We start from the raw sequence: 12813 nt of genomic DNA, 5'->3' as shown, positions 1-12813 counted from the left end.
AGTGTTTAGAGCAACAAATATAAAAAATATAGTGATGTTTTTTTTCGATTTTCGACATCTCAACCTCCATTTATAGTTTTTTTTTGGTCTCATTTAATTAATACAAATTATGCTACATTTGGATGATGTTTTTACGATTGGATGATTAGTTACAGCAGATGGCGTAACTTGTATTGCATCGGATGTTTTTCTGATTATATTAATGTTAACACTCTGTTCTTAGATTTTATTGTTTAATTTTTTTTAATGTGTTATTTTACTGAAGTGTAAAGAACATTTTTTCTCTCGGGTCCGCAGATGTGGAATTATGAGTTAAAAATGCGCCATTGGCGTGAAGTGACTTATGTTATATAATTTTTAAAAAAATGATGTTGAAATTTATTGAGGGTATATGTTAGTTTGGGCTTTTTAAAAGTTATGTCTGCCATACAGTAACTGGCAAACTTTGAAGTTTTTGTCCAGAAAGTTGGGAGATATAAGTTGATATGCAAACAGAGACATGACAAAATTACTTGTTATAAATTCGTGAAAATCTATCCAGAAAATAGGGAAGTCCTACACAACCACCGTTGTATTTCAACGCTTAATAATTTGGACAAAAGATCGAGGGAGTTTTAAAATGCATCCTTATATTGCCGGTTAACACTTTCCGCATGTTTCAATTCCTGAATTCCTGATAAGTTATTCTATCTTAATTAATAATTCTATAACATGTGACATTTCTAAAATTGTTAGAGATCTGTTCGCGTCATTATTTTTGTTATGTTACTAACAAAATTAAATTAGGCATACTGAGATGATTTTTATATCGGACATTTTAGAGCTGGCAGAAATTTCAAATATTGATATTTTCGTTGGCCCCTTAATGTCTTGGTTAATCCATGTTGGCCAAGATCCGGGGTTCTTTAGCATTATATCCGGTTATATGGGACGATTAAATCCCATAACTTTTTAAATTTTTTATTACATTGATTGTTGTTGAAGACTAACCTTCAATTTGTATTTACAATAGCTTAAATCTAAGTATATATATATATATATATATATATATATATATATATATATATATATATATATATATATATATATATATATATATATATATATATATATATATATATATATATATATATATATATATATAGGAGGACCCATTAATCCTAATTTATTCTCTAGTCTAATAATGCTTACTTATTAGCATTGTATTTACATTGCTCTGTAGGTCCATATAAAGTTTCTTATAGTATAATACATTTTATATAATTATATTTCAGCTTCTTTCTTTTGTTAATATGTTCCTTTCAGCAAAGTTTTACATTAATAGTTATTTCGCGATACTTAGCGTTGTTGCTATATAGAATAACAGTAAAAATCAAAATATAATCAGTAATAAAATGTAAACATTTTCCATTTGTGGAATATAACATGTTGTAATATAGATAAAGAATTGACCTCAATAGATTTACTTGTGGTACACCTGTTGTAATATATTTTATTGTAGAATGGTCTTCCTCTTATTTGATTCTAAACATTATGGCTTATGTAGTAGTAATAACGTAGATTATGAACGACGCCGTTGTACCAAACTTTATCGAAGGCATGTATCCTATCTAATAATTTAATAATCTAATAATCTAATTCCGAATATATATGGTTATATCCAAGAATACAACTGAACATATTTTTTTATCTTTGTGCACTTTTTCAACGACATCTATTATTCTTTACACCAGATCAATTGAATATTTTTTAATAAAGCCCCATTGACGTGTTTGTATTAGGGTTTTCTCTAAATTCCATATTTCATATATATTTTTAATGTAGCAAAACATTGTTACTAGTCGCGGGCTTGTATCCTACTGAGTCGTGGTCATAAATTTATATTTGTGATTATTCATAATTGTTTGTTGCGTCTATAACCAGTCTGGATAAGACTGAATATCTTCGGGAATGATCTCTAAGTTGGCCACTCGCCAATAACAACAATAATTTTTAAATTCTAATTTATTAATTAATTAACTTGGATAATATAATTAAGTAATAGTAATTGCGTAAGTTACGACATAACAATTTATTTTAAAACATGTTTAAATCATTAAGACATAAATATAAATTGAGTTTTTTCAGTTGCCTATTATATGTATGTTCATTGGTCATTTATTATTTTATGGTCCTATCAAGATGTTTAGTGTATTGTTTGCAGCGATTTGTAAATTCGTTTCAGAATCAGACAATATATTCCTTCTCATTTTATTCTACTTAAAAAGAGACACAATGCTGTCTGATTAGTTCGAGCACGTAGACGAATGAGCATATCAAAGTCGTCCAGTTGCCAGACGTATGCAAAATTCTTGAAAACAATAGTGATATGTGGTTATGATTCTAACCTATAAATTATTGTGTTGTCTGTTCATTTAACTGTAGTTTTTAGATGTACTATAATGTTAAAATAAATTATATTTGATAACATTTTTGTTCAATTATTTGATTTAGATTAGAATTTTTTGTATATCAAAGTTCCATTGAACTGAAATCAATTTTTTTTATTATTTAATTATTACATTGTTACTAGTCGTTTCTGTCTAACCTACAATTTGTCTTTATGATAATTTAAATCTAGGTATGTAACCCATCGGGCCTACATATTCATACATGTCACTGCTGTATTTTTTATTATATCCACCTCACTACACAACGCTACACAAGATCAGATGGTTTGCTTCTTTTGAGTCTGTGTCCTGTTCTGGTCTAGAGGTATCCAAGAGCTGCAATATTTCAATATTCTCATGAGAATGGAATCTTTCCTCATACCCCCTTGCAATTCTCTTGATTTCTTGACTGACTGTGGGTATCTGAAGGTCTTGATGTAGGTAATTGTAATGTAAGTTCTATAGTATTTGGGTGTGCCTACAATATCTTTCAGGACTTTTGCTTTTATGATTATATTATAATTTGCTTATATAATAGCAATTTATTATGTACTGATAATTGTGATTTTCATCCAAATAGCCAAAACATTTTCCTATATTTCAATTTTAGTTCTTTTCTATTCTTCTTTATATGTTCCTTCCAGCGAAGTTTTGCATCTAAATTCATTCCGAGATATTTAGCGTTATTGCTATATGGAATGATAGTGTTATTTAATGTTATTGGTGCTTGTACGGTCTGTTTATAGGTGAACTGTACATGTGCAGATTTACATTCATTAGTTCTTATTTTTCAAGCTTGTGTCCAATTATTTATTTTGTCCCTTGCCTGTTGTAATTTTCGTGAGGCTTCTTCACTATTGTCTCCGACAGGTATAACCGCAGTATCATCAGCTAATGTAGCCATTGTATTATTCTCCATTTCTGGTATATCACAAGTGTAGAGTAGATAAAGCATTGGTCCCAGTATACTTCTTGAATCTCAAAGTGCATGCGGCAAAATTGCGGCGTTCAAATTTAGTTGACTTATGTACAAAATAACTTTCAATAGACTATTGATGTATTACGAACACAAAGAATCATGTGTATTTTTAAATCAGCCCCGGTAGAGAGCGTTTGAGAAAGTAAACGATTGTTTTATGCGTCTGCACCACTCTCCATACGATCTATTGTTGACTGAGAGAGCCGATCTGTGAACGAACGAAACGAAGAAGAGAGAGCGAACGTCGTCGGTCCGGACGCGTTCCCATCGGCCCGACCCCATGGACAATATTTAATGAGAAATATGACACCGTTCAATGGACACTAAATATTTTAATTTCGTAAAACTTTACACCGAAAGATCGTATATATTTTCGTATAAGGTTCGAGAATTTATGCTCGGCCTGTTCGTATTTATTAAATTTTATTTCGCTTGAACTGGAATCGAACAGTTTAATAACCGAATTAGTGCTTGACGGGAATTCGATACTTTTTTCCACGACTCTCGTCGCCGGGCTCTTTTTCACTCTTTTCTTTTCCTGGTCATTTTATTTTTCCCATTCTACGCTCTTTAGCACTATTAGATGTTATCGGCCAATGGGTCTCTGTGGTTAAAATTAATTAATCAACTTATATAGTCTATTCAAAGTTTATTTATATATGGGTCACCGAAATTTGTGACGTCAAAACGTTGCAATGTTGCCGCATCAACTCTGAGTTTTAGTTCGGTTTGGCTTTGACATACAACGCAATTCTAATATAAATAAAATAATTGAACAAAAATGTTATCAAACATAATTTATTTTTACATTATAGTATATCTAAACACTACAGTTGATTATACAGCCACAATAATTTATAGGTAACAGTTAAAACCTCTTATCACTACTGCTTTCAAGAATTTTGCATACGTCTGACAACTGGACGCTGTCCGGTTGTGAGACGTACACAAAATTATTCAAAATATTAGTTAAAATCACAAAACATTATCTGTATATTTTGTGTATATAAGTTTTTCTGGACATACGTCATCAAGATATTTAATGTATTACCTGCCACAATTTGTAAATTCGTCTCAGGGTCAGACAATATATTCCTTCTCAATTTATTCTAGTTAAAAAGAGACACAATGCTATCTGATTAGTTCAAACACGTAAACGAATGAGCCTGTCAAAGTCGTTTCAAAATCTAAAAACTACAGTTAATTATACAGCCACAATAATTTCTAGGTATGAATTAAAACCTCTCATCACTTTCAAGAATTTTGGACGCTGTCCTGTTGTCTGATGTACGTAAAATTATTCAAAATATTAGTTATAATCACAAAACATTATCTGTATATTTTGTGGTTATAATTACTACAGGTTATAAACCGGCAAACGTTATATTAGTACTTTGATTATGTTGATAAATTTTAAATCGTCCCGCAATAAATCATATCACTTTGTTTGAAAATGCCGAAAAACAATAGATATTCAAGGTCACAAATTGACGTGACTTTAATAAGTTATTTCCAAAAGGAACGAGATAATGAAGGCCCCCTTTAGGCTTTAAATTCCGTTAGAGAGGTAATTATTGATGATATTAAATACTATAAGTTGGTGCAATTTTATTGAAAATGTTTTTAATGTGTTGCTGCTGCGCTGAATATTAGTGTAGGTACTGCAAATAACATCGCTTATAAAATGAAGAACAATAGGTTAGATTCAATATACGGAGGTCAAATATACGAGATGTGTGAGAACAGTGAGTACACAAACTATTTTATCGATATAAATATAATTTCATAAATTATTTCAGAGAAAATTGTTAGTCTAGAAAGTATACATAAAAGAGTAAGGGACATGAAGTTTTTTGAGTGATATAAGACATTCCCTTCATAGACTCTTACAGGGCATATGATTTAAATGGTGTAAAGATAACCCTCGAAAAGGTCTAATGGAACTTCCAGACATTGCCTTAAAAATAATTAAATTTTTAAAGGTATACAATATGACCAAGAAAGATAAATTATTTGAATATCTGTATCTTGATGAAACTTCGATTTTTCAAAATGGTTCGTTTGGACACTCTTGACAAGACATTAACAAAAAAAGTGTAAAGACAACAAAAATTGTTGAAAAATGATAAAACTTACAATAGAATGAGATTAGGTTTTGTTGATTATAATATTTATTAAAGTAATAAAAGTTGCAAATATGTTGTTATTCATGCAGGAAATAAGAATGGTTTTATTCCTGGTGCAGAATTAGTGTTTTCCTCCAAATCCTACTATCTATGGAGAAACATAACATGCTTTTGTTATGGTTTGAAAATCACCTGTAGGAACCATCAGTTATTATTTTGGACACTCAACGATACGGCAACATTGCGACGTTTTGACGTCACACATTTTGATGACGCATAGATAAATAAACTTTGAATAGACTATAGATACTTTTTCTGTTCGAACATTCTTGAGATCTTATACGAGGGTCTTGCTACAATTGTTAAAATTGCAAAGATCTAATTAGCTATGTAGAATAATAGCTATGTATTAAAGAATTCGGTATTACACCTTCCCAGATTTATTTTTTGGTAATTATGTGGATCGGTGAACAAAAGACGAGATAATACGGTGGTGGCTTACGTGATGTGAACGTTATTTATTGACGTTAAATTAAATAGAAAAATACAATAGATGAAAGGGCAACGGTGCAGTATTACTTGAGGAGACGCTTAGGTTGTTGAAGGTGGCATATCTGAACTGAACGATAGTCGGTGACTGAGTCAAAAGAGTAAAATTCTGAATATATTACGTACAAAGAGCTGTGAAACCGGGCTATGTGAGAAAAATTAACTGATTTATAAGATGGTAAAAATGTCTGATGAAACGGAATATACTGACGTGGGCAGATATTTTCGGATGCTGGTACCGCTGTTAATATATTTTGGCCCTACGTATATTGCTGTTGAGATTGAGTCACCTCCTACCGGCCTAGAAGTTTGTTCCGGGTAATCTTGAACATTTTTAACAAACTTTACATAAAGAAGCTAAACTATATAATAGAAAAAAGAAAAATTATTCCAGAACATCAGTTTGGGTTTCACTATAAGCATGAAACTACAGAACAAGTGCATATACTTATAAACAAAATAAACATGGACCTACATGCCAAAAGATATTGTTCGGCTACTTTCCTAGGCATATCTCAGGTGTTTGACAAAATATGGAATACGGACTTTCAGGTTAAGTTAACTTCTCTCTCATCCGGATTATCAGTTACTAAAATCGTAACTCACTGATAGACATTTTACTGTAAAACAAGGCGATATTATATTCAGGAGACATTTCTTCTTCGTCATTCATTCTACAAATCCACCTGGAGCAAATATAACTGTGGTTGAAGACATGGTGTATTAAAGCCAATGAAACAAAATCCACCCATATAACTTTTATACTGCGAAGAAGAACATGTCCACCAATGGATATCGATTATTGTGAACTCCCCCAAGCAGAGGATGTTAAATATTTTGGTATGCATTTAGATCGACGCCTAACCCGGAAGAAGCACATACTGTCTAAACGGAAACAGCTTGGACTTAAATTATATCAAATATATTGGCTCATCGGACGCAAATTCATGTTATCATTAGATAACAAGGTATTTCTGTATGAGTCTGTACTCAAGCCTATTTGGTCATATGGAATCCAACTATAGGGTACCGTTAGCATATCTAATATATCCATCATTCAATGGTTTCAAAATAAAGTGTTGCGTGTAATTGTTGATGTTCCGCACTATGTTTTAAATGAAGTAATACAACGCCATATTCATCTAGAACCTATAACGAGTATAATTCAACATGTTTTTTTTGAAGTACTTCGAAAGAGTGCATCCCAAGGTAATCACTAATCAGCTAAATATGCGACGTGATGGTGATAATATAATAAGATATGCTAATTGCCTATTGGGCAGATTGTGCAACCACTAAGAGTAATAAAAAAATCGTTAGTGTGGCACTTGAATTGGGCATGCCGAAAAAAATATCTATATATCGATATATCGCTACTTTTTTCAATGATGCAGCACGCAGTAGACGTCCAAATAAGCTGGTAAAATAACAAAACGTGCGCAAATTAGCTAACATCGTAAATATATCAAAAGGACGTTTTGGTTTTATATTGCATGAGCATTTGATTATGAAAAAGCTCTGTTCGAAGTTGGTGCCACGTTTGCTTGCTGTTGACCAACAACAAGAACGTGTTGATGATTCTCAGCAGCATTTGACCATGCGAACATAATAAACTGGAATTTTCGCGTTGATTTTTTACAATGGATGAAACATGGATCCATCACTTCATTCTGGAATCAAAACGATCGTCATCTGAGAGGACAGCAAATGTTAGAGCGGCGCTGGAATGATTGTGGCTTTTGATGGAGATTACTATGATGAATAAAGCCAATTGTGAACAAAAAGAAAACGTTTTCTTTTTTTACGCCCGGGGTTTTACAGCCCATGTCGAAAATGACCCATCTCACAAGACATCCTGTTTTACCCAGCCTGGTTACTGGCGTGACTGGGATATATTATATTTCTCGCTGGATTTTATATGCCTTTTGAACAATCGCGGTTATAAGCAATCACAAACATGAATTTATGACTAGGCTCCAGCAGGATTTGAACCTGCGACTATTGTAACAGTAGGAGGAACGTCTTGTGGCCTGGACCACTGGACCAACCAAGCTGGCATCTGAGGGAATTACTAATTGCGTTACTAAAATAGCTATGTCATTATCGTCTTGTATTTTTCAAAACTTTCAGCCGTACCATCCCTAGAAAAAAAGTCTTTCAGGATTTTTAAACAGGTATAAGTTCTATAAAACAGTCTAGACGACGTTTGCAATAACGTCAGGGGAATCTCAAATCAAGTAGTTCTAAATCGACGATTATTCTCTTTCTCGTTCTCCACGAAGGAATAATGATAAAACAATGGTATGTATAGGTTGTTAAAAAGTCAGTGCTATCGGTAATGGTATACGTGAATGCCGATCGTATTTCATATTTCACAACGGACGGCATAAAGACCGTTGATAACCGATCGCAATATAAAATTTCTGAAGACAAAATAACGAATATCGTCGACCATAGAACGACCGTTCACCTTTACGTCGTCGCTAGATCGCGATACTGGACAAATTAAGTAGTAGTCTCAGCATAATTACTTTTATTTTATTGAGACGGGACATATAGGAATAATGGATGACGTCTGGTGTAATTGGTCTATGACCATTTCAGTAGTTTGTCTTTCTCAAGCATATTGCATTAATATAATTTAGCATAATATTGGAACTATTGAAGATCGGTTGCACGAAGATCATTTACATGCCACTTTAAATTTGGTCTCGGATGATCTGTTACCAATTGCTCATGGAGAGTATTTATATACCGAGGGACAAACTTATCTTTAACTATCTTGGTTCTCATAGTATGAATTTAAATTATGAAATGTGAAAAAGTTTAAACTATTAAATTATTTTCAAATGCTAATTTATATTGAGGAAAGAGACGGCGATACGAAACGACAGAGTTTTTACCATTTTTTGAGCCTTTTTTTGGACTTGTTGTAGACAATTTATCGTTTGGAATCAGGACTATAGTAGGAAACCTAAAAGATCGGGCAAAGGTTTTTTTTTTAATTTTTAGAAGATATTTCTTAATTACAAATTGGTATATCGTTGCACAATGGTGCAACATAACAGCGCTAACGTTTTATTGATTCTGGAGTTCCTTTATAAACCTTTCCGTGACTGGTTTCAGTAATGCCAGGTGCAAAATGGGACGCAGCTTGGCAAGGTGACGCAGTGAGGTCTTCTTTCATTTTAAACGCTCACCGTCACTTTTTGGTGAAAAACTACGATAAGAACCGCACTGTGCCGTTAGCCAAAACTGCGTCACGGCTGCTAAGCAATAATGCGTGGTAGCTATTGTTCCTTAAATACACAAAATCTCGCCGTGACAGCGTTGTGTCACGTCACCAAGTTGCGTCCCATTTTGCGACTGGACTAAGGCAAAGTTTTCGGTGGAAAATTATCGCTTAAGTATTTTGTGGATTAATTTGCAGTTGCCAAAATATGAGCCATTTGGTGAAAGCGTCATCCGCATAGAACGGATTGTACTGTGGATTGTGGACCACCAAACTGGATGAACCTCTTACTTGACAAAGAATCAAGGACTTTAATTTGTGATGGCTGGTTTTTCAATATGACTGTACCAGGTTTACTTGAATTTTAAACCATTACACCACATCCAACAATATTGCTCCCATGAAGTTCTTGTCATGAGAGCGTACAGTATTACTTTTGGCAAATTTTAATACTGACTCAGAAGATTGGTTCGACGGTAGTTAGAGGGTGTTCATTTGTCTCCTTCTGTTGGAGAACAACAGTATGTAATATGGAGATACTAGAGAAATGGGCATACTTACTACTTTGTTAGGTCATTGAGTTGTTTCTGAGGAAGATTTTTAACATATAGTGTTTGGCCACCAAACCAAACCAAATCAAACCTCCTTATATTATTTAAAAACTTATATTGATCACCGTGTTACTATTATATCTGAACAGTAGAGCATATGGAACGAAAAATAAAGATTTTTGATGTTTTTGTTGTTAAAGATCCTTAATGTTTAATATTTAATAGTGATTTCAATTTTTATGTTTAAGAAGTAAGCAATTGATAGTTTTGTCTACAAATTTTTACCTTTAAATATATTCTGCTCAAATAGACCAATTATATATAATATTTACTTTTATTATTGAGATTAAAGATAGAGGAACAATGAATGGTGTCGTATAATTTTCTGTCATCAGCTCATTAGCCGGTTTGCCATAATATTTGTATTACGAAATCTTAATTTGTCATACATATGTCATTTACATGAGACTGTACTATTGGGAATTGACTGTATCACCAATCGTTCGTTAATTATTCGTTTATAACTAATTGAATCATAATTTACCCCTAATTGGTTACTTTGAATAACTACCTAATCTGTGCCACATATTATTATTTTATTATAGTCGTTTCTAAACTTCGCGTCTTTTATGAGTGCTATGAAAATAAATCCCAACAGCGTCAACCTTTTTTTGCTGGAAAGTATTAGCGCCTATTATATATAACCATTTTATTAATTTAATTTCCACCCAGCTTTGGTGACCATACACCATGGATTGCAAATTTGTGTCCAAATTTTTATAGGCTATGTTAGTTCATAGTAGTTTATGTCTATAGGACTTTGAGCACCTTCAGTACACTTTATAGGTTATCATTAACTCCGATACTCTTGTCTGAGAGTACTATTGCCAACCCTATGTCGGTTTTTTCTATTCTTGATAAGTAAAATATATCAGCATATATATATATATATATATATATATATATATATATATATATATATATATATATATATAAGTAAGATGATTCCAGTTAATTAAATGAATTCAAACAAAGGTTAAATCATTTGAAAGGAGAATACCCTGTAGAATCCTAACGACTGCATCAGTTATTCAATGTGTATGATCTAAAACAAAAAGTTATATTTACTTAAAAAATAACTTAATTTAACTGAAAGAAACAGTGACTTGTTAGAATGATTGTAGAGACAATAGAACAAAGCAAACAGTGCCTAACAGTACATTAAAAGAAACTATAAGAATAATAGGTTAATGTCCATATAAAGAAAATTAATTTTTTCTCAACACACAGTATATATAATATCACTTGGATTGATTTTATCTGAACCTGTCGATTCTTTAAGTCTTTTTATGTGTTTGTGAATATATAGAACAGTACCGAGAATTGTACAATAATGAGTAAAAAGCGACAAAAAATGGTCCATGCTTTTTGAGAATTATTCCGGTTAAAGGATCCAATGTAGTTCAGGGACATAAAAGTACTTATGGTTCTATACAACGGAACTCATTGAAACCTTATTTTTCGATCTGTGTTGAAATTAGAACTGAATCATTCTGTCTATGGACTTGCTTCGATTTATTTATGGTACGCGTCAAAAGAAATCATAAAACTATAAAGGGCCTTGATACTGTTCGGTGATTTGGAGGGAAAGCGTTAAAAGCGACATCAATATTCCGTTTAGAACGCATTTTCGTGTTACCAAACAAACACGAATTTTACAGTAGCCTTCCCGAGAAAGAAAAAAACGACAATACAGCGAAAACGGAAGAAAACCAGAGTTTGATTTACGATGTTGTTACGCTTTTACGCCGGCTTTAACCGTAACACATGGTCTCGGAGAGAATGGACAGTAGCAGCGAAATGGTGACCATAAAGTCTCCAGAGGGAAGGTGCTCGACAATGGGTCGATCTCTCGATTTACAACTGTCGTTTTGGTAATGCTGGAACCGTTCAATGGCCACCCGTCGATTGTTGGACCAATTATCAACTGCCAAATGGCTTTATGGTGCGATACTAACCGATTTGTTTGGATCCATGATGCAGCGACTTCTTGAGCAACAACGACTGTCAATAAACCATGATTTTGTCATAATTTAGATTTATGATATTACACCGATTTTTGGTGAAATATTTTACTGATTTTTAGTTTTTAATAATATTTACTAGGGGTCGTTCAGTGGTCGAAATTCGACCACATTTGATGTACAGAGAATAATTAAAAAGTGATGTTATGATTACTAAAACTTACTTTGACAATATCATAATAATATCATGGAATATATTTGATATGATATAATATTAATTAAAGTAATATATGTCTGCATATTAATACTTATTATATATGCAAACTATCTCAAGTAGTGACCACGGCTAGTGACTTAGGTGGATAAAGTAAATAATCAAAATTATTGATCTCATTGCATTACCGTTAACACCCTAATATTTAGCAATGATTTAAAATGTTTAAAAATGACTGTTAATATTTCATAGTTTCTTCTATTTATCCTATGTATTCTATCTATGCAAATTATGTAGTTCTATTCAAAGTTTATCTGTATATGCGTCATCAAAATTTACGACATCAAAACATTGCAATGTTGTCGCATTAACTCCGAGTTTTAGTTTAGTTTGGCTTAGTAATCTAAGAAAAAATTATTGAACAAAAATGTTATCAAATATAATTTATTTTAACATTATAGTACATCCAAAAACTAGAGTTAATTATACAATCAAAATAGTTTATAGGTAGAGTTATAACCTCTTATTACTATTGCTTTGAAGAATTTTGCATACGTCTGACAACTGGACGACTTTGACAGGCTTATTCGTTTACGTGCTTGAACTAATCAGACAGCATTGTGTGTTTTTTTAACTGGAATAATATTTTTTTATAAAATCTTTATTAGATACGCTTCGTACAATCTTAATTTACAATTAATTTATTAAT

This window comes from Rhynchophorus ferrugineus, unplaced genomic scaffold (assembly GCF_030347505.1).
Source record: "Rhynchophorus ferrugineus isolate W39M unplaced genomic scaffold, kcgeb_rfMv2 rfM1, whole genome shotgun sequence".
NCBI classification, from domain to species: domain Eukaryota; kingdom Metazoa; phylum Arthropoda; class Insecta; order Coleoptera; family Curculionidae; genus Rhynchophorus; species Rhynchophorus ferrugineus.
The sequence above is the reverse complement of the archived record's forward strand: the minus strand, read 5'-3'. Positions refer to the sequence as shown.